Source organism: Pyxicephalus adspersus, chromosome 7 (genome assembly GCF_032062135.1).
Source record: "Pyxicephalus adspersus chromosome 7, UCB_Pads_2.0, whole genome shotgun sequence".
Classification (NCBI taxonomy): Eukaryota; Metazoa; Chordata; class Amphibia; order Anura; family Pyxicephalidae; genus Pyxicephalus; species Pyxicephalus adspersus.
In genome coordinates this window covers 37,996,154-38,018,148 of record NC_092864.1, presented here as the reverse complement: position 1 = coordinate 38,018,148, position 21,995 = coordinate 37,996,154, and the positions used below count along the sequence as shown (strand labels likewise).

The 21,995-nt window shown below is 37.2% G+C and overlaps 1 long non-coding RNA gene across 2 annotated transcripts in view; it reads right to left on the bottom strand.

The window, feature by feature from the left end:
* LOC140334540 (uncharacterized) overlaps nucleotides 1-21,567 on the bottom strand; it is a 165,657-nt gene extending 144,090 nt beyond the window's left edge. Inside the window, exons 1-2 of one of the 2 annotated variants that reach the window (XR_011921583.1) lie at nucleotides 21,494-21,567; nucleotides 10,414-10,527 (exon numbers count right to left, since the gene is read on the bottom strand). This is a non-coding gene — a long non-coding RNA (uncharacterized lncRNA). Of the gene's footprint in view, nucleotides 1-10,413; nucleotides 10,528-12,935; nucleotides 12,972-21,493 lie in introns of those variants that run through there. The other variant, XR_011921584.1, reaches the window with a different exon arrangement.
* Between the last annotated feature and the right edge of the window lie 428 nt (nucleotides 21,568-21,995).

The window sequence follows — 21,995 nt, the reverse complement described above, 5'->3', positions numbered from 1 at the left end:
GGCTCTAAAGCCCCAGCAGCCAATGGCAGTGCAGGAGTGAGATCAGGAACTACGATGCTCATTATTCTCAGCACAACTCTAAATCTCTTTCAGTAACACTCAGTCTCAGAGCACGGGGATGCCGATTGCCCATTCACAGCCAAAGGGAAACTGGGGATGTTGCAGAGAAGAGGACTGACAGCTATTTGCCTGATCTGAATAAACAGGGCACGCTGTCCTGTATTGGCCTACAGCACAAGATCACCAGTCAAATAACTGTCCCCTAACAGTTGGCATCTCTTTAATTTTTTAATTGTCTAATGAACTCAATTGATAAGCTCTCATTTCAATAATTCCTGTCTTTGTTTCTGTCTATCTGGGAGTTTGGGGTGTTTCTGTATACGTTGGTTAACCCACTGTAATACAACATATTTAATATAATATCAAGCAAGGAGAGCAAAATCATAGCCGGTGTGCATGGTCATTTTTATTCAAAGTCCGATTTAAAATTGGAAAATTTGTCAGAAGAGAACGATTATGAGGGGCAGAGACCGTCAAAATACTCATGAAATTATTTCACAACTAAGGTCTTTAAAGAAAATAAAAAGCAAGAGAAAGGATTCCACCCATTGATACCCATCCAATACCAAGAAATACCAGTGAACCCTCAAACACTGACCTTTTAAATAACAATACTTACATCTCATATAAGACACAGCTGTTCACAAAATCTTTCAAATAATAAAAAATTCCTTTTGTACAGTAATTTTAAATGTAATTCAATTCATATTAGTTTGTATTAGTTATGGAAACATCAAGGAAATGGTTGCAAATAAGTGAATTATCAGACAATATCAATTTTCATATACCGTAAACTGGTGTAATTGTATCCTTAACTTTCTGCTCATAAAGTTTAAAGGGAAATCATAATCCAGATACATTTTTAATGTCATGTTAGATTTTTATATAACCAATCACTTTAGATTATTTTATTAGTAGATTTTTATGATGTGCTGTTTTTTTGAAGAAAAGATGCACTTTGCAGGGTTGTTGGATTGCTCATACCTTATACATTAAACATCTAACTAAGCACATTAACAATGTATAGAGCTGTTGTTTTTATCTGTGGTTTCATTAATTGTCATACTATTCATTCTGGACATACACATAGCTTCAAAGTCTAAATTTCACTGTCTGTATACCTTTTAGCTTTATTGAAGGAAAGATAAGGGCAGTGGCAGGGATGCCTCCATAGTGGGATTGTTGCTTGAGTAGAACAAGGGGGGCCATTTGGACCTCAAGTCAAGGATGGGGCAAACTATGTTCCTACAAATATACTCTCTGTGATATCAGCAGGATTTGGCTGTCAATTTGACAGCTTGCTCCTGCTCCGTTGTATTTGCAAGCACTAACAATTGCTTAGTGGGGTGGTGGAGGTAAGACACAACCTTAGATTACACTGGGAGAGCAACTCTTCTGGTCTAATTAGCATTCTTTAGCTTTACCAGCTATCCTCTGCTTTTTTTGTATTTGGATCACTAACAGTGAAAATCAGGATCAAAGTGACAGCCAAGCTTTCATGACTTTCAACAGCACAGAACTGAATGCAGCTGTAAAACTACCAGCTGAAACCAATATTTTGAGTTGGGGCATATCTGCTTTCTCTCTACTTACCAGAGAGCATGCACACCACCTTGGCCCCAAGATGGTGATCATGAAAATCTGTCTTTGTCACATAATGCAATGTTACTTCATCATTATTTGTAACAAACCCAACAAAACAACCACTTCTTCATGTCCTAAGTGGCCAATATGTTTAACTCTAATTTTCTAGGCAATGTTTGCAATACGTGATGTACAATTTAAAATATTTTGCCTTCGATAAATTCCTTTTTACTTATGCAAGCTCTTGCTGGTTACATTGAGTATGTAAATGTATTTTGTTTGGAAAACAAACATACACAAAGTCTGCTTCCCCTAAGGATCTAGAGAAAAAGAGCGAGGTACATGTCCTTAAGAAATTCAATCTCTACCAAAGATCAAGTTCATTTTCATTTAAGTGTGTAATACATCCTCCGAGATGTCATTACTTCATAGAACAATTGTTTAAAAAGTCTTCCTTAAAAAACAGGTTCAACTTATTGTGCTAAGGGGCTTCATCAATATCCGCACAGCCGTGCAGGCAGCTAGGAGGCCAGTCCATTAATGAAATGTTAATGACTGAATTAGACCTGGGATCAGTGATGTGGGATGAACTGCTGTGAGTCCATTAGCATCAGACGAGCCTGCTGGGGAGAGAGTAAACACAAAGCCAAATGAAAAAGCAGATTGTGAGGGCCTGTCAAGAGTACGTCAAGTAGGTACTTTAAACATCTCCAAATGTGAAGCCCCTATTGGTTACATTTCAGAACAATATCTCTATCTATCTATCTATCTATCTATCTATCTATCTATCTATCTATCATTTTTTTTCATTCATCCACAATTCATTCATCTGTCAAAGGTGCAGCAAAATTGAATTGATTTAATATCAAGCAGTTCAGATTTGTAGAAGTTATTATTTTCTGAAGCTGTTCAGTTTTATAGACATTGTTCCATTTTTCCTGCAACTGGCTAATAGTGTTGCATGAATTTGACTTCAGATTGAGGTATAAACTGTGGTACTATAAACAAGTTTTGGATTTGGAATTCCAAATCTGAACTGATGTGAGCCATTTATCTGTACACAACAGGGAATCATTGGCCAATGTGCACAGTAAAAGGCTAACAAAGAACACTGTTAGGGTTACAGTAATGATTTAATGCTTTTTACAAGAGTAAATATCATGGCTGTAAACCTGTAAAACTGCTGAGCACTGTTCCCGTTGGCTGATGGTTTTCAATGGTGAGACCATGGTTGTTGGTGGGACTATGGTTGTTGGTGGGACCATGGTGGGAGCTCTTCTACGGCAGCTGTCGACTGTGTACATTGAACCAGTTAACCCAACTTAGTTCAGATAAAAGATTTGTTTAAATTTAATAAATAATTAGGATCAAAATGATTGAAATTGATATTTGACAAATACCAACTCTACTTGCTACAGTTCTTGTGTTTAAAGCTACAGTCAATGAGGTTTCATACTGTCTGATTTTGTGTGTGGCAGCACAAGTATCCACTGAAGCAGGCAATTGTGTAGCTAGCCAAAATACTACAAATTGTGATAGGGAGCATTTTTATAACTTGCCTATTTTATTGTCCTCTGTTATAGTAGGTAGATGCCATCATCAGCCAGTCCCCATGAAATAGCCAACTCCTATACTGATGATAAAGTAGCATCACACTTCCTGTTGTAAATAACTGTAACAAATCAAGTAGAGTAGGACCCCACCTCACCCCACCAATGGGTGAATACCAGTTATGAAATCTTCTCATAGCCAGCCATTGCTGTTACAGTAGCTCCTATAGGATTGGGCCAGACAGGCAAGCCTCCTCCATGTGCATTAATGAGCCTTGGGTGCCTAAAATCCCTCTCATCGGTGCACTGATAATTCTTTTGTGACCCTCTTTTTGATCTGATACTTCCTTGGACCATATTTGGTTGGTACTAACCATTACATAATGGGAGCACATAGGACATTTTTACATTTTGGGGATGTTCTGATCCATCCAGTCATAACAAGTTGGCCCTTGTCTGTATCTCTCAGAATTTTATGCTTGCACAAATTTTTCACCTTCCAACCCATATCCCATAAGAGCTGACAGAATAATATATCCTACCCTTTGACAGGTGCCATTGTAATAAGATTTTATTTACTTCATGTGTCAGTGGATTCAATGTTTTGGCCGATCACTGTAAATTATAACCTCAAAATCTGTTACATAAAATCTTGTCCATTGCATGTTCTGTGACCATGAAATATATTACCACAAATAATAATTTTACTAAACAAAAAACAATTAGGCTAAATGCCTCTGACCCTAGGTTCTTTTAAATGCTAAGATTCCTATTTAATTCCAAGTACTCAACAACAGTGACATGTGTATGTCAAATTATGCAAGACGCCTACACTTAAACATCACTTAAAGTTTTTAAAGAATACAGAATTGGGTATTTATTGTGTCAACACTTCACCTCAGTTGACTTTTATTGTAAACTGTTATTTGCAAACATCGATGTTGCTAATACTTATGTCAAAGTTAAGCTCTGTCATACTAATAAGGCATAATGGAGAAATCCAGACAAGCCAGTGTATTTATTATATGTATGGGTAGAAAGTACTTGTATTCTGCAGACAGAACTAATGTCAGAAAACCAAAGGTTTAAACAAGTGAGACTAATGAGTAATAGTCAAATCAAGTTTGTATATTAGACCAAGTGACATATTTCCTGAAGTTAATGATTACCAAGGATATTTAGCAAAGTTCAAAGTCATAAAAAAATCAATGATTGGCTGGGGGGAGTCAACAACTATTGATTGGTTGTTTCTACTTTTCTTAGCATTATTTTGAGATTTACGATTATTTTTATTTGGTTTTTTTTAAGCAATCAGGTAAAGGGTACTCCAAACCCTAGGTGTTTAGGTGTTTGAATGGCTTCACAAGAAGCAGCTTTATGGTCTTACGTTTCTTTCTAAGGACAATCTTTTGTACGTAGCTAAAATCCTAGTTTCCATATCTTTTAATTGGACTTGGAAGGCAACATTGTTTAAAACAAATCAGTGGGCCTAATTTATTAAAGCTCTTCAAGACTGGAGAAGACTATAATGAATATACCTGGATGATCTAGCAAACCTGAAAAGTGTCTAGGTCATAATTGAAAACATTTGTCAAATTCCAGTGACTGAGTTTAAGAAATCCATTCCAGGTTTGCTTGATCCCCTAGGATCTCCTATAATAGTCTCTTTTTTGGTCTTGGAGAGCTTTACTAAATCAGGCCCAATATGTTATATGGTCCTAGAACTGTCCCATCTCTCAAATGATTGCAGCTGCACTCACAGACTTTTCTGGTTTGCCATGGTGCCATATTTTCCAATCAATGTTGACAATTCCCTGGGTGAATTACAGTTTAATAAACTGCCTTACTGTATATACCTAAATCTGACTTGGTGCACTGCATCTGTCTGTGTATCTTCCTCTGACTTTCGTGCACAGATGCACTCCAGGAGAGGGATTCAGAATGAAGGGAGTGGTAGTTATATTAGCCAATCCAAGGTGATGCAGTACATGTGCTCAAAAAGAATATGCTCTCAGGAGGTGAGAACAGGGTAAGTAACTACCACCAATGTTGTCCAGTCAAAGGCTAGGGGTGGGTATTTAAACCAGATATCTGTCAGGTCACTATATGGGCCATTATACACCTCAAATCTCAGAACTGGATGAGCAGAAATGCAAATCCCACCATGTATGGATTTAAACTGTGTTCATCTCTTCTGTCTGGAGTACAGCTTTCCTTGAATTGTTGATGCAGATGGGTGCAGAATTTCGGGAACTTGCAGGGAGGCATACCCCAGTTCTGATTTATGGCATGAGCTGAGGTTATTGAACAAAGTTCCTACTGGTTCTTGAGCTCCCTGAGCACACAAAATGCATTATATTGACAACTAATGGTAGGCGTTGGCATTTCATTTTCAACCAAAACTAGAGGTTTACAATACAACAGAATGATCATTTCAAATAACAGGAGACTATGACTATAAAACATTACCCAATGTGTTTGCATCATATGCTGACCCTGTATAACTCTGGCTTCAAGATCCTATCTTTTCACTTTTATACCCAAGTAGATAATTCAGTGTCATCTGTCATCTTGTTTAAAACATTGTATGATTTAAAACAACATGGAAAATTGGGAATAGCACAATGTTTCTATAAAGGGATCATGAAAATGTTCTTTTGGGAACAAATATTTGTCCCTGATAGACATTCTTCTTGAACTAATGCATTTAATAAATTTTGACCTGCCTTGGAAACCTTCGAACAATATGTACAAGCTTGTAGTCAAGCACATGCGATTTGTTTGCTTTGTCACTTGGCCGCCATACAGATTCTATAAACAACTTCACCGTTTGCAAAAATTCCAACTTTTTTGAGGCAAAAAAGCTGTTTGATCTGCCATGTGCAAAAAAGAAACATTCTTCTTTCTAATAGGCAGAATTAATACCACTTTTATATTGCCTGTACACATAATTACTATTGGTATTTATGTTTACTTACAATCCTATTCAACAAAATGAACCATTTGCTGGTTATATGAACACAAAATCACTTTGGGAGTCTTAAGTGCTGGAATTGGTTGTAGTCTCTCAGTTTGTGTCTGTCGGACCTCTGTCATTCCTGTGTTATTTTTAATGTATTACAAGAAACAACATGGGCATGTTAGAAAGTATGATTAGGGGTAGGATATTTTATTTATACAAGCAATATGAAAGTGCTACTAATTCTGTCCATTAGAAGGTTATAAATCATTTTTTACACGTAGTATATCATTCAGCTTTTTTGCCTTAAAAAAGCTGGAATTTTTGCAAGGGGTAAAGTTGTTTATAGGACCTTTATCAGGAAGCTTTGTAAACCTGTGGGAACAGCAAGCTTTTAAACATTAGGTCTAGTTCAAAGAACAAACATCTTCACTGTTACAGTGATGTCTATTCTTCATAGAGCATGCAATGGAATGTCATCTTCTGGTCTCTATATCTGGTCTGCATTTCTTTTTCACTGACACTTCTCCAATGACCCATCTTTGTGGTCCATAGCTCCACCAACTTATTATACTGTTTTTAGAAGAACCTGAACAGTTTGGCAGTCATTTTAGGACCAATTTGTATTGCTAAACTTGACTGTGCATTTAAAGTAAGCCTGTGGCAAATTTTAAATCTAGAGCATCAACTTTTTCAAACGGTCCCCTTTATGTACATACCATCAAACATCAAAACAAACTGTTTACTTTCCATCAGAAGATCTTAACTGGTGTATAGACACCTAAATATTTTGCTTTCACAGATTTATGAAAAACACATATTGTGACTGGAAAAATTGCTGTATTATAACAGCAATATGTCTAATTTATCAAACCTCTCCATTACTGGAGAAGACAGACTACCATAGGTGATCCAGCAAATCTGGAATAGATTTCTTAAAACAATTTGCTATTTGCTATGTTTTCAATCCTTTACCAGATCCATTCTAGGTTTGCTGGGTCACCCAGGTTCACCCATGATAGTCTGTTTTCTATAGAGAGCTTTGATAAATCAGGCCCAATGTGTCTAGATGTTTATGAGTATATTTTACAAGAAGAGAAATGTTCCACTCTGTTGTAAAACCACAAATTTGGAATAAGAAGGAGAATCATCTTTTAACACTTCTTGCATCTCTTCATTAATTTCCTTAGTTTAGGCCCTTTAAGTGAAGGGATTTGATGACCGCTCTGTGCTCGATTTTCTCCATCCAAAAAAAAAAAGATACATGCAATTTTTAAATTTGTTAAAAAAAAAAAAAAATATATATATATATATATATATATATATATATATAGATATATTTTTTGGTCAAATTTCATCTAAGGTTTATATTTTATTATTTTACAGAGTTATTATTACAAATATTTTTATTATTTATATGTTAGGCTCACTACTTGTCAAACAGCACTTGTATGTGCCCCTTTTGGGATTTCAGATGTTGTCACTGGAAAAGTAAGAAGAAAGTCAGGAAAAGACTCCTCAATGTGGCCAGAGAATACAATTGTACAGGTGTTCTAACCCTTCCATCACTTTATTAAAAACAAGAAATTGAGACTAAATCCCATGTCCTATGATTGTCAAAACTGCTAAATATTTTGATCAGATTCAAAGTTCCCTACTTTTGGAACAAACTCACTGTCACAATGCGCAAAAATGCCTGGGGATTGTCGTGTCATTCATAATGCTAACCAAACACATTAGGACACCTGACTTCCATTTTCCGTGTTCAAAAAAAGATTGTGCGCAGCTTTGGACATAAGTGATTTGTTATTTCATTTTATTTTAATGGACTACCTTAAGACAATGCATGTTAATGTGTGTGTGTGTTAAAAAAAGCAAATAGGCCATTACGAGAGGTGGTTGTGGATTGCAATATTTCTTTTATTGCAGCAAGACTCTTATGTTTCAATCAGACTGTCACACTTAGTGTAAGACACACTTACAGTCAGTCTTACAAAATCATCCACCACGGTCTGCCTTGGTATTTAGAAGAAAGAGGTAGGTAATGTAATTTTGTAAAACCCTAGATTTGACTTGGAAAGAATATTGTCCTTCTCAATTAGACTGAAATTTCACTTTCATTGGTAAGAAAAAAAAGGACCGTGGAAATGGTATTCCTTTGATTCATTCATTATAAAGTAATATGTAAAAAAATGTTCACACTATTTGTTATATTGATTATGACATTATGAAAGCAGGAGGCCAGCTCTGAATAATGCAGCACTTAGTAATACAGTGCATTGTGAGGAGTTCAGTAGTTTTTCAAAAGGCAGACATCAAATAGGAAGAAAAAGGTTATGTCACCTTCACCCCGCCATCCCGTCATTTATACGCTATCAGCTCATTAAATTCACATTAGGATACTCCGTGGGACTTTTGGAGCCATTAATGCACCTAAAATGGCATAACAAAATCTCAGCTCACTTTAAAAGAGATGGCTTTGCGACATTTTGTATTTCATCACTGAATTATTACAGTCTCAGATGCATTCTGCTGTGATGGTAATGGAAGGAGGGACGCTGGAGACAGAGGCTGTCCATTTGTTTATCCCCAGGGAGACAAAAGGGAAAGTTTGATTAAAAAAGAAAAAAAAATAGGATGTAAAAGAAACTAAAGCTTTGACTATTTTAACCCAGTAAATGATGGCAGTTCATATATGTGTTTGTGAAATGCTTCTGTGTTAAATGGTACATAGCTTGGAAAGTAGGGATAGGGCCAATATTCAGGACATGTGGAATTAACATTCACAAATAACAATACCAGATTGGAGCAGCATTCCCTACATTTCAGCAAGGTCTGTGTTTTTTATTACTTGTATTTATGTAATGCCAATTTCTTGCATAACATTGTAGAAAGTACATAGAACAATTTATATCAGTTCAATGCTCTGATGGAGCTCACAATGTTCCTACCACATTCATTCACTCACTATGGGGTATTTTGGAAAGAAGCTCTTTTTATCCTCCAGTGTAAGTGTGGATTGTCAGAGCAAATCAAAGCCTCATCAAAACCCTTACAAACATGGGGGGATATTTTCATGCTCAGAGCATCCTGAGTGGAATATAAACCATAGTGTAAAAGTGTAAGGGTTCCAGCTTGCCCTCATTTGGTAGACATGTCCCCATTCTAGAACCAAACTTCTCTGTCCCCTCTTCTTTAACCTAATTCCTTTCTCCGTTTTCAGATGAAAGAAAAATGTAAATAGTTTATTGGTTAGATTTATTGTTACTAACCCGACCTGTTTCTGACCCAGGGATTGTGTGCTGTCTGGACTGACCTTGTGCCTGTCTTTGCCTTTGGATGACTTGTCTGGTGGACTGATTACCCATGTATGACTTCTGGCTCTGTATTCTGGACTTGCTTGTGCTGGAATCTCCTGTACTGCTTTATCAATGGGTTCTTGGTCATGTGAGTCCTTCCCCATATGCTATCCCATCCCTTATGTCAGTGCGAGTCCCAGGGGCAACTGTGTACTGGGATGGCACATCTTGCCTCTGGAAGCTGAGTGGGGACTTGCTTTAGGCAAATAGTGTGTCGATGGATTGGGAGACTGATGCATTGGTGCTGGACCAGGGCCTTACATCAACTACCTAAAGAGCCCCTGGGGGTTGGCAGTGGGACTGGACTGTCCTTTAACTTCCCACTATGTGCTAATAGGTGTTTATCTTTATTGTTCCAGAATTTTTGGAATGCATAGTATGGTTTTTAAGAATTATCAAAAGCATGACCACCCCATTAACATCTAATCAGAAGTCTGTCCTTTTTAAAATGGTTACTACAGCCCACAAAAGCAGACTTTTAAAGCACAACTGTACTTACCAGCCTGCTTGCTCATTTAGCAGTGATGGATTAAGGATGCCTCTCACTGCTCTGTTCACCAGTGCCACCATATTCTTGATCCCCTTTTTTATGTCCCAGTGTTGTCATCCTTTTACATGTGCTTTCAAGGAAGCAAGTGATCTTTTCACATTTATTATGTAGGTATGATCCACTGCTTTCACTATTAGTATACCCGCCCAATTGCTGTATGAGAAATATCATGCTGCCATCCCTGGAGTGCATGCAGACAGGAAGTGAGTGTTAACAAGTTGCAGACAAAAATTGTTTGTGATGCATAGTGTTTTTGCAAACAAAATGTCAATCATTTCAAGTTTACAGGTAATTAATTTTTGGAAACAACGTACATTTGTCAGCAAATTTTTTGCACGTGTCTGGACTCACCTATCTTTTATGAACGGATCGAACAGTTTGACATCATATTAAAATTGTACAGACCAAAGAATCCACGTTGTAGCTATTCCTTGGCTGCTTAACAAGTCCCATGTGATTTCTAATCTATGGAAACAAATACATTACCTGTTTCAGGGTCAATACACGTAAACAGTAAAAAGACAATACAAGAAAATAAATAACAAATGTCCACTAACATAGTGTAGTGTTACTGGATCACTAAATGACCAGGGAGAACAACTGCTGTTGCTTCCTAATAGAAATGACTCTTCATTCCTTCTCCCTCCCACACCCTGTGACTCTCTATATATGTCACATCTCTCTCTGTAACTCTGCTCATCTCCATGTAACTCTACTCTCTTCTGTTAGCATGTTCCTTTCAACTCCAATAAAATGAATTGGCTCTTTTGGATGCTTTTTCTTTTGCTGTACAGACTGTATATGGACTGCAAGGAGCTGGTACTAAGTATACATTTAAAGAAGTGATCGTGATTAAAGGGGGTATTTTATCTCAGGTTTTATATATATATATGTATGTATATATCCAGTATATACACTCAGGCACACATGCTCCATGATGTGTTTTCTGAAACACTAATCATATTATTTCTATGTGACTGATTCCACAAACAATGTGACATACAATAAGAAAGGATCAAAGAACAGAAAAGAAATCACACTGACAGCAATAAAACAAATTACTAAAATACCCTTGGTCTAAAATCAAAACAAATGTACACGCAGTAAGCAAAAACAAACGCATTTAACGTCTGGAAAACCGCCTTCAAACCCAACATCAGAGCAGATTTTTCTACCTTTCCTCTCACTCTGTGAAAACATTTGGCTTGCAATTTTCGTTCTGGTGGTTCCTAGGGTTAACTTTGATGTTTTGTTCTAAATGAATTTCAGAGGCCATTTATCCAGTTAATCATGAGAGTAGGAACAGATTGAAACTTTTATCCTAGCTGGTAAACTGCCATCCCGTACTTTTATCCAAGTTTTCACATGAAAACGTCAGCGGGGAATAAAGCTGACAAATATATTCAATCAAAGATGGAATATTTTTCCTCTTAAGTTGCAAATGGCTTCATTAAAACAAAAACATTACCACGGGGACTGAGCGGAGTGGAACACTGGTACCTAAATGGTGTTTATGACTCGCCTAAATGTAACGTGAATTAAATTTTAAAGGCTTATAGTCAGGTAGGTCACAGATATCAGTAAAGCACAGTCCATTAAGAAGATGAAAGGACTCAGAAAGTCCCTGATGACAGAGCATGTTATATGGGTACCTACAGCACATGACGCATATGTAATGTCAAATAAAATGCAAAACTACCAGTACATTAGGGATATGTGTGAAAGCAAACCTCAGACAACTGCAGAATGGTATGTCAATGCAAGCAACACTTGGATGAAACAATGGCCACAAAGCCTGAAAACTCCAGATGAAAGATTTGGGATTGTATATATAACTCTTCAAATCCAAAATAACTTTTTGGATTCGCTGAATATGAGTATGAGAAAATCTATTTACTACTACAAATTGATCTGGTGTTAGCTGCCATAGTGCTGATAGGGATTTCCCCCATTCTTTAACATGGTACATAATGCACAAAGCTATAGGAAGGACCCAGCAGGCCCAATCACTAGAAGATTCCTGTAGAAAACTAAAGGGTGGTGGATTTACAACCAGTCATAGAGACCAGTCTTGATTAAGCTTCTGAACATAGGAAACGTTTCACACTGTGTCACTATACAGGTCTGGAAGAAATACACTAAGTTCAAACATTTTTGGGTCTAAATACACTTGAAATTTGCTGCATGTTTTCATCATTGTTACTGCCATGTTATATATTTTTGCAACTACTATCGCTTCTTTTTAAACTTGTGATTATATAGCCCATAGCAACTTAGTATTACCATTGACAGTAGCTCTCTCAGTAGTAAGGTAGCAATGGCATCTTTAGGCTCTGGCCAGAAGAGGAGTATTGCCATAGGTAGAAATAAGTCAACTTTCAATTTTCAGCCAGAACGCTAAATGTCAGATAGTATGCACTGTAATAAAAGGGCCTAATCGGGTCATGATCAAATTTGGTTTATGCCTCTTTCAGGATTCCCTACACTATTATGACAACGCAGAGGATCTGTTATTTAGCAATGGGAGTAGGATAGAGTCATCATAATAGACACATGCATTAGGATATGCGTCATGAAGATGTCAAAGGTGTGCATCAACGTGTGTTGAGGTTTGTTTTGATATGTAATAACACTGAGTATAAAGAGTATTTCAACAATCACTGGAAGGGTGCAACATGGACCAAAAATGGACAATAGTCTGAGTTTCAATGCATTTCTGTTGCACCAGTGAGGAAAATCTTTACAGCTGTGAATTGATTTGGACACATTTTAGCAGACTTGTACATATGGATGAATTTCAGCAGACGTTTTGCAAAAATTCCACATTCAACTGAAGAATCACATTAAAGGAAATGCATTGCCCATTCATTTACCTGAAATATCAAGCTTCATTAAAGCTTTGAAGAATCCTTGAGCTTTCCTAAAGGTGGATGTCAGCCTGACAAATCTGCACATTGTTAGAGAGAAAACGTTTTGCAATCATAATTATGATCAACATTTTTGAATTTATTCCATGTGTAACCCAGTTAGCAAAATGATTTGGTAATGATGAAAACACGTTATGTCTAATCTATATTCTTTCCTACATCTACATAAGGCTCTCTAAGCCTTTTTCATCCTTGGGGTACCCTATTTTGGTATTGGGGAACCCCTGCTAAAACAAATTATTTAAAAAAATGCACCTTACATTGGTGATCAGTATGTAAAATGCCCTTAATGTGCATATTTGTGGTGGTGATGGCAAGTAAAAAGATACTTGGGGTTGAGCTTGGGGCTTTGCCAAGTGGCGTTAGAGATTGGACTATGCAGATATCATTAAATGGGGGGACAGCCAGCCACAGCTCAAGGAACTCCTGGCAAACACTTTAGAGGAACCCCGAGGTTCTACATAACCCTAGTTAAAATTGGCGGATCTACATAGTGTATGGCTAGCATTACCAACACATACCTTCCAATAAGTTTAGATTTTCCTAAAGAAGTCCTGGCCAAGCAAGGGGTGCTTTTTGACAAAAATAGGTTGTCCTATGAGAATTGCTAGCCAATTAACCTGTGGCAAAAGGGCATTAAGGGATGAATAGATTTGCCTCAGCATCTGTAATTGAGCAGGATATAAAAACACAGTGTTATTTTACATCCATCAAATGTTAACATTATACAGTTGAAGGAGGGCCCGGGAACAATGTTTTACTTGGTTTCTCCCAGTAACTGCATTGATCTGTCTGTACAGCCGCCAGTCCCCAAAAAATAAAAGTCAAGCTGAATGCCAGCACATTCTTTCCTCTTTCTGCAAGAGATGGAAAACCACTCATTGTGGCATAGAATATTTTGATTCATGTCACAGAACATAAAAATACAGTAAGGGATTGTGAAATGTTTATTAGGTTAAAACGATCAATAGTTTTCACATGTGTACAATGTTTTATTGATGCAGACATGCAGCCTGTATCATGTTGCATTCTGACCAGTTGTTCTTTGCTTCTATGAAAAGCATTATTAACTGTGTTAAAGCCCAACGAAACCCAAATTCGAAGAAGGAAAATTCCTAAAGCAATCATGTTGTTTAGGAGAAATTAAAGGATTACCTTTTTAAGCTGAACTTTACAAATTGAAAAATACATTGTACCACTGTATTTGGCTGTAAATGTGCAGTAATCCCATACAACGTTGACCTCTCATGGCTTTAGGTTTCCTGGCAATAAAATGAGGTCCTAAAATTGCTCACCACAAGTGTTGGCCCTCTGCATATAGACACTGTTAGACACTGCGTGTTGATTTATTAAAGGACTATTGGCTGTTCACATAGAAAACTTAATATTGTGGGCATCCTTTGAAAAGTTATTTCTCACCCCCATTCTAAAAATCTTACTGACCTTTACTTTCGCAGATCTGTCAATCCATCCGCATCATCCCTGTATCCCCCTTCGCTTCTTAATCACCCCCCCAAAAAAAGGTAATGTTTACCTTTTATAAAATCAATGTCTACCCTTTTATGTAAGGTAAAAATTTTAGTTTACATCTGCTTTAAATTCCTTTAGTAAATCAGACCCACTGCTTCCACTGTGATGTTGGCAAATGTAGTCTGGCATGTATTGTTCTTTCTATGGGTGGCAGATGCCCACATCTGATTGGCCCTTCCACTGGCTGAATTCAGAGATTAAGTGAAAACATTGTAGTGCGGTGTGTTTTATTCTGTCCATTAGTTTGCTTCTATAGACTATTTGTATTCACTTATCAACCTGATTGCTATTAGAATTTTCCTTGTTTCATTTTGCTTTAGTTGATCTTTAAAGGTTTGGAATCATAAATGTAGCCCTCCCCCAAGGAGTTCTTCCTGTTCCATACAGCAAAAAGCTTAAGCTTCAGCTTACATTTTAATGAATAAAGATACAAAATAGTTAAAAGTGATCTTTTCAGTAACAGCAGTTCTGTGTGAATACATTTATGATATTTGACAATGTAAAGAAAGAGATACATTATTTTTAAAGCTTCTAATTTTAATAATGTGAATATAGATCCAAAATCTGTTTTTGTATATGTTTATCATTATGCCTCAGTTTACATAGTTTTCTCAAGGTAATTGTTTTGTTACAAAGTTTGTAACCTGCAAATTCTGCTAGTATCAGAATTTTATTTTATAAGCTGACAACACTAAGCCACTGCCCTGCAATTAGCAACTGTGTTGTCAGCCTGTCAGGTGTACTTGGCTGTTTGGCTGCTTATTAAGAATATGAGTTGTGTTGCCTAACTTCCACCTAGGAGCTTGCATAGCAGGCTAACAGTTATTGCTTGGACTTGTGATGCAGCAGATTAGTGATGTTAGCCTATAACAAGAAAGCAACATTTTGGGGGTATCAAATGCCCTGCCAAACCTAACACTAGAGTGGGCAGCTTTTCGGTTAATATATTCCATCAGAAATCCTTATTTCTCCAATACAGGTTTTGCTGTAATCCAGCTTTGATGAAGGGTTTCTTCATACCCCTAAAATTAGTTTACTGCTTCACATATACTGCAAAATATGAATTGTATATGAAACCTTTCATTGGGTCTGATTTATTAAAGCCCCCCAAGGCTGGAGAAGATACACTTTCATCAGAAAACCTTGGTGATCCAGCAAACCTGGATGGATTTGGTCCAGGATGGAAAACATTTGCTAACAAATAGCAAATTACTTTTAAGAAATCCATTCCAGGTTTGTTGGATCACCCAGCTTCACTGATTAAACTGTATCCTCTCCAGCCCTGGAGAGATTTAATAAATCAGGCCCATTATGTCTAGTGTTTCCTTATTCATACCCGTGTCCTCATTGGGAAGACTTCCATTCACTTGCTGAGCCAGTGGTACCAAGACAGGAAGTGAGAAGGTACAGGTGTCAAAGGACAAGAAGCTGTAATAACCTGAGCTATATTCTAAAGCTATTTACTCACATCAGATGATTGTTGTCTGTGACAAATGGTCATGCTCGCTTCAGGTGAAAATCTGATGTACAGCAGTCCCCTAATATCGTTTATCAGCGTCCCTTGGCAGACTGATGAATGACCTTTCGGGATTGAACTTTTCTATGGAGGAGAGTACAGCAGGGTGCAGCTCCCTCATCCTCCCCCATTCCCTCTCCATGGAACAGGATGCTGCTATGTGTCCTTCTTTCATCTGTTACTAGAAAGGGTCATGAAAGATTGTTTCCAGCGACAGTAATCTGACATCTGTACTGACAATATTCTGACATCTGTACCGGGGCTATCTCTTTCACAGACTACTAAATAAATGGGGCTTAGTTGTTTCTCTGACACCACTATGAATAGATCAAATCACTTCTCCTCCATGGCACCACTGGAGTTAAGGATAAATTACTCAACAGGGTGAAGCATTCTACGAAACAATAGAAAGTCTGTCACTCCAAAAACAAAGCATAAAAACATTGCATTATAAAAACAAATGGTGAGGTTGGTAGTTTAGCCTCCACAATTTCTTTTCAGACAGGTCCACTTTACAATGGATGCTTTTCATGCACAGTTAGGTTATAGGCCAGCACAGAACGAGCCACATGCACATGTGATGATCCCAGAAGAACATTATTTAGTCCTGTGATAACATTAACTACAAGACCTGTCCATTATGACTGTTTTGGGATAAAAGCTGCAAGAGCCTTGGCTCAGAGTCCACAGTTCAGTACATACATCATATTAAACCATTTTTATCCCATAGTCTAAGGGAATTGTATTAAAATTCATTACTAAATGCCAAAAACTGCTTGGAACCAAAGACTCTGATCTGAACCAGACCACCAGGGCTCAAGGAATCAATTTTTTACAGCAGCATTTAGACCCTTACCTAGTTTCTTTTCTTGTATGCATGTGTGGGCTGTGTGAAGATATATATATATCCTATATATATAACTGCTTTGTCTATTTCCTTTCATTTAAATATGATTGTTTTTCTCTGGTTTAGTCTTGATCTTCATTAAGCATATCTAAAGTACATTTTTTTGGATAAAATAGTGAGGGGATAGAACGACCTTCAGGTTTTCATTGCTGTCTGTGTAACAAGTTAGGAAGATTTAACTTCTTTGAATGTCGTGTACACTGGTAAATATTTGATTTGCCCCTAGACCAGGAATAGGGAGATAAAGAAAAATGTTATAGATTGCCTCCTGGTAGGTGACACAAGATTACCTGAGGCACAAAATATAGGTGACATCTGGTACCTCTACCAGAGCACCCTAGAAGGGTGGATGGGCGACTAACCCTAGTGGCCATCAAAATACTTTGTTATAATTAAGTCACCAAGTTGTGGCCTAAACCAGAGGCAAGTAGGGTCAGCTGGCTTTAGTCTAGATACCAGGCAGACTGGCACCAGGCAGGAAGGAGGCATGGTTGTAAACAAGCCAAGGTCAGAGGCAAAGTCAAAGACAGGGATGGCAGGGAGGTCAGGGATGGTGGCAAACAGAGGCAAAGTCAGGTCAAGATCAAAATTCAGTAAATTAGACAGAGAGAATACTGGGGAGAATAGCAAGTAAATACACTGAGGATCCAGCAACCTCTGCCAGAACTGGAGAGATTTAAATAACCCTTGTAAGGCATGGTTGGTGTGTGTTTGTGCACTCTTGTTCGTTCATACACATAGTGCATCTAGTGTGTGCATGCGCATTAGGCTGTGAGTGTACACAAAGTTTTGTATATGGTCACGTATTTGCACAACTGCACATCCTCGCAAGCAGCAGCTAAAGGTTGCGCAAGCAGAACAGTAACAAGGAATGTCCCTAATGAGTCATAGATGGCAAACAAACCAGTGGTTTTAACCCTCTCCAACTCTATACAAAATGGAAAAAGTTTTGCCTTTAGTTATACTTTGGTTTTGCATAACTGCTGTGCCACAGAGTAGGATTTAGACAGGTTTTTCTTTTTTTAACATTAGTGACTTTCTTATCCTGGGTTTATTTTAAAGGGGGACTCTTACTGATTGAACATAGAAGCTGAACTATAGACTCCTAATTTTTTTGGGCACATGAACCAGAGCACCAAGCATTCTTCCTTGGGATCTTTGAGCAGCAACTTTCATGAGCCATCCCTTGTCCATATAGGACTACTGTCATAGATGCTCACCCAGAGGAGCCTTCCAGACACAGCTTTGACCATATCCTAATACAGCTATGTGACATAAATTCATCCGGTAAGCTGGCTTATTGACTGCATTTGACTATTTTATATTAGTGATGTTTCATAAAATTGAGCCTCTGGGACACTAATACAAAATTCCTGATGGAACAGCAAAAGAAGCACTGAAAAAATAAACAGCAAATTATTCCTATGAGTTGCTGATTTTTTTTTAATAATATTATAAAGTGAAAGTTATACGGAGGGTTGTATAAAAAGGACAAGGCGATCAATCCAGTATTCTGTACATAAAAAAATGCTTGATGCACTATCGTCCTTCGATGCATTCTAGCTGTCGGGTATAACTGATACAGGCTGAATGATAATTCTTTATGGTGGCGAATTTCAGCTAACATAGAAATGAGCTGCTTTGCCTGCAGAAGCATTTTTTATTTTTGTCCAGCTATTTCTGAAATTGACACAGCTCAGACAAACAGCACAGCCCCGTCTGGCTGGGAAGAAGATTGGATTTGATCTGGTGTAGTTCACTAACATTTACAGGTGTTGCTCCTCCTCTAGCCTGTGATTGGACAATGAAAGGAGTAGAAGGAGTTTGATGAGTTCTTTTGCCCTCTCCTATGGAACATCAGAACGTCCTGTGTTAACACATGAGCATTGCAGCACAACTGACATTTAAAGTACAAATGTCTGGTATTATTCATTGTACTGTAATGCTAATGACACACTATTCAATATTCTTTCAATGGTATTTTGGATTAATATTGTGATCAACAAAAATTAATCCTTTGCAAATGACTACAAGTATTTGATTTACCATTCATTCTTTTTGTTATTTATCTGGATTAAAAAAAACTTATTCAAAAATGTTGTTCCTGATACAGTTTTTGATTCACATTCTACCCAAAGATCAATACTTTTTTGATTGAATTCTGATTAATTGTTATTGTTTTGTCAAAAACATCAGAAAAATAGCATAGGGTATGGCTACCATAAGAAAGTTTACACTACTTGATGTCAGTCTCATCTCAGTCACTTATCTTTCCTTAGCTTGCAGTGCACAGATTATCCATTATGGTCACAAATCACCCACGTGTATTATTTGCTGATGTCCTATTTGTGCAGGACTAAAACAGCGAGTTTTTTAATATTTTAAATCTGCTACTCTTACAAAAAATCTAAATTAAGTGACTACATATTTTTTTTCATACCCAAAAGGTAGAAATACCAAGCCATCAAAAATAAAACATGCTTCCTTCAAGTTACCTTTGCAACTTAAAGTAGACCTGAGACCTAAATGGAAAAGATTAGGATTGTTATAATACTGAGAATCACACAATTGACTTTTTCCACCTTTTTGCATTTTCTGCAGCGTTTTTGTAACCACTTTGCTTGGTGACAATGGCAGAACAGATGCTTATAGTTTATAGAAGAAAGCTGGTGAAATTTTTTTTAAAGGGCACAAATACAGTTGAACTTAGCTGGAACAACAGGTGTTTTTTAAACTGCCAATACAACCAAGACTAATGCCGATCTCCCTGGTCCCCCTGCCACTTCCACTGGTTACCTCCATATCAATACTGTTACATGTAATGAGCTGGGTCAAAGGAAGGAATCAGGAATGTAATTGCTGCATCAAGGAAAGAGTGAATGCTTTAGAGAAGGGGTCTTTGGTTTAGTTATAATTAAAGTGAAATTTGTATTGAGAGATGATATAAACTGCCACTGCTGACTTGGTTTTATAATTACTGATTGACTGGTTGGTGTTCTGACCCTTTGTCTGCCAATACAACTAGAGTAAATGTCCCCATTTAAGACTGATGCCAATCTCCATGGTCCCCTTGCAGCTCCCACTGGTTACCTCCATATCAATACTGTATCATGTAATGAGTTTAGGTCAGGGGGAGCAATCAATGAGTTATGGGGGACCCTGAAGATTGATACCTCTGGAAGATGATTCCAGATGTTCATTTCTTTTTGAATGAAGCCATATTCAACTTTCAAAAAAAGGGGAGAATTCACAGTCTTTTTTTTGCAGGTATAAATAGTCTGAAGAATATATTATAGCAGCAGAGTTTCATTAAAAATTTATTCTCACCAATATCAAAAAGCTACATTTACAAGGCAAAAAGGATATTGTTCAGACAACTTCAGTATTTGGTTTTACATACGCTTTAAGCTTATCTTTCTTTATATCAAGCTGACACAAATCTCATACATATCTCTATATCGGCTGCAATAGATTACTGCACCGTGTTCAGCAGCATGGTTGCTATTTATTGAATAAGCCAGTTATACCAAACAGGAAAATATGTCATTTTTTTCCCTGTCACCTTACAACAGGGGGCTCTCTTATAACTTTAAATAATTCAGCTCACAGGATTCAGAGCAGATGAATTTATTAAAAATCCAGACGGCCTTATATTCCCCTTAAAAGTGTTATTTCCAGTGATGCATTCTTACAGTTCCCCGATCCACTACCTCGAAGAAAGACGCAAGGAAAAAGAAAATTGCCTGAAGGTAGAGAAGGGAAATGAAAGCACTGCTAGTTATATTCTTGGCTATGTGTTTTAAGAATATGAGATTCCTAAATTATAGATGATGGTCAAAAAAAAAAAAAAAAGAGCAAACACATTTATTAAAAAAAGGAACTGTTAGGAAGACATAACTGTGATATTAGCCAAGATCCTGCTTGTTTGGCAGTTACCGTGTAACAGGTCCGACTCCAAGCTTATTTTGACAAAGCCTCTGGGATGTGTTAAAGGGTAACCTAACCAGAGCAAATCACGTACTGGAAAGACTCGCTCAGTCAGGGAGAGATGTATGATTAAGAGGGACGTGGGCAAAAGATGGCTCGCCAAAAATAGGGTAAATATTTGTATCAGCGTGAAAGGCTCGCATTGCTGAGGTCAGTCCCGTGGAATTTACATTGTTTATAAACTTTTGTTGTTCAGCTTGGGATCTTTTTTTTTATTTCTCTTTTTTGGCAGAAACAACGCAGCAGCTTTCTATAAAAAAATATTGTGATTTTGATAAAGATGTTTTAACAAGTATGATGATTAAATATTACTATGGCGCCAGTAATGTTGACAGGACAATCAAAGGGTGGTGTCAATGACGAACTATAAAACAGTTGATGGTGCAATCAGGGATGTAATTGTTGTATCAACGATGGGATGAATGCATTAGAGAAGAGGGCTGGGGATTATTTTAACAAAAAAGGACCTTGCATTGAGAGATGATGTAAGCTGCCATTGTTGATTTAGTTCTAAAATTTCTGATCACCTAGTTGGTATTCGGATCCTTTGTCTTTGACACTTACTGAATCGTTGACCCAAATGAGGATGCAGCTCTCGTGTTCAGCTAATTATCACACAGTCATCTGCATGCTTGTTCCAGGTGAAACTACTGAAATCCAAAGATCAGCTTTACAATTAGGCAAATACCATTTTCTTTCAATAACAATCTTTCAATAACAAGTCTGCTTTAAGTGTATGCATTGGCAAAACTTTTTCTTTTTTTTAGTTTTGGACGATAAAAAAAGAATAGAAAACTGTTCAAGTTTTTATTGCTGTCTGCATCCCCATGGAGGAGATTCACCCCCTTAATTTTGGGCAGGAGCAACATTAAATTTTTTGCACTTTTCTAACAAATATAACAAAAAAAATCCAATAATATATTTGATAGCCCTCAAGGGTACAAATAAGAGTGTATCATTTGAGCTTAATTTACCATTCAGTTTAAGTGCATATCAATATCTCCAAAGCAGAAGTAAATTTGTAATAAATAACTCTTGTAATATGTGCAGGGTTCTAATATTTCAC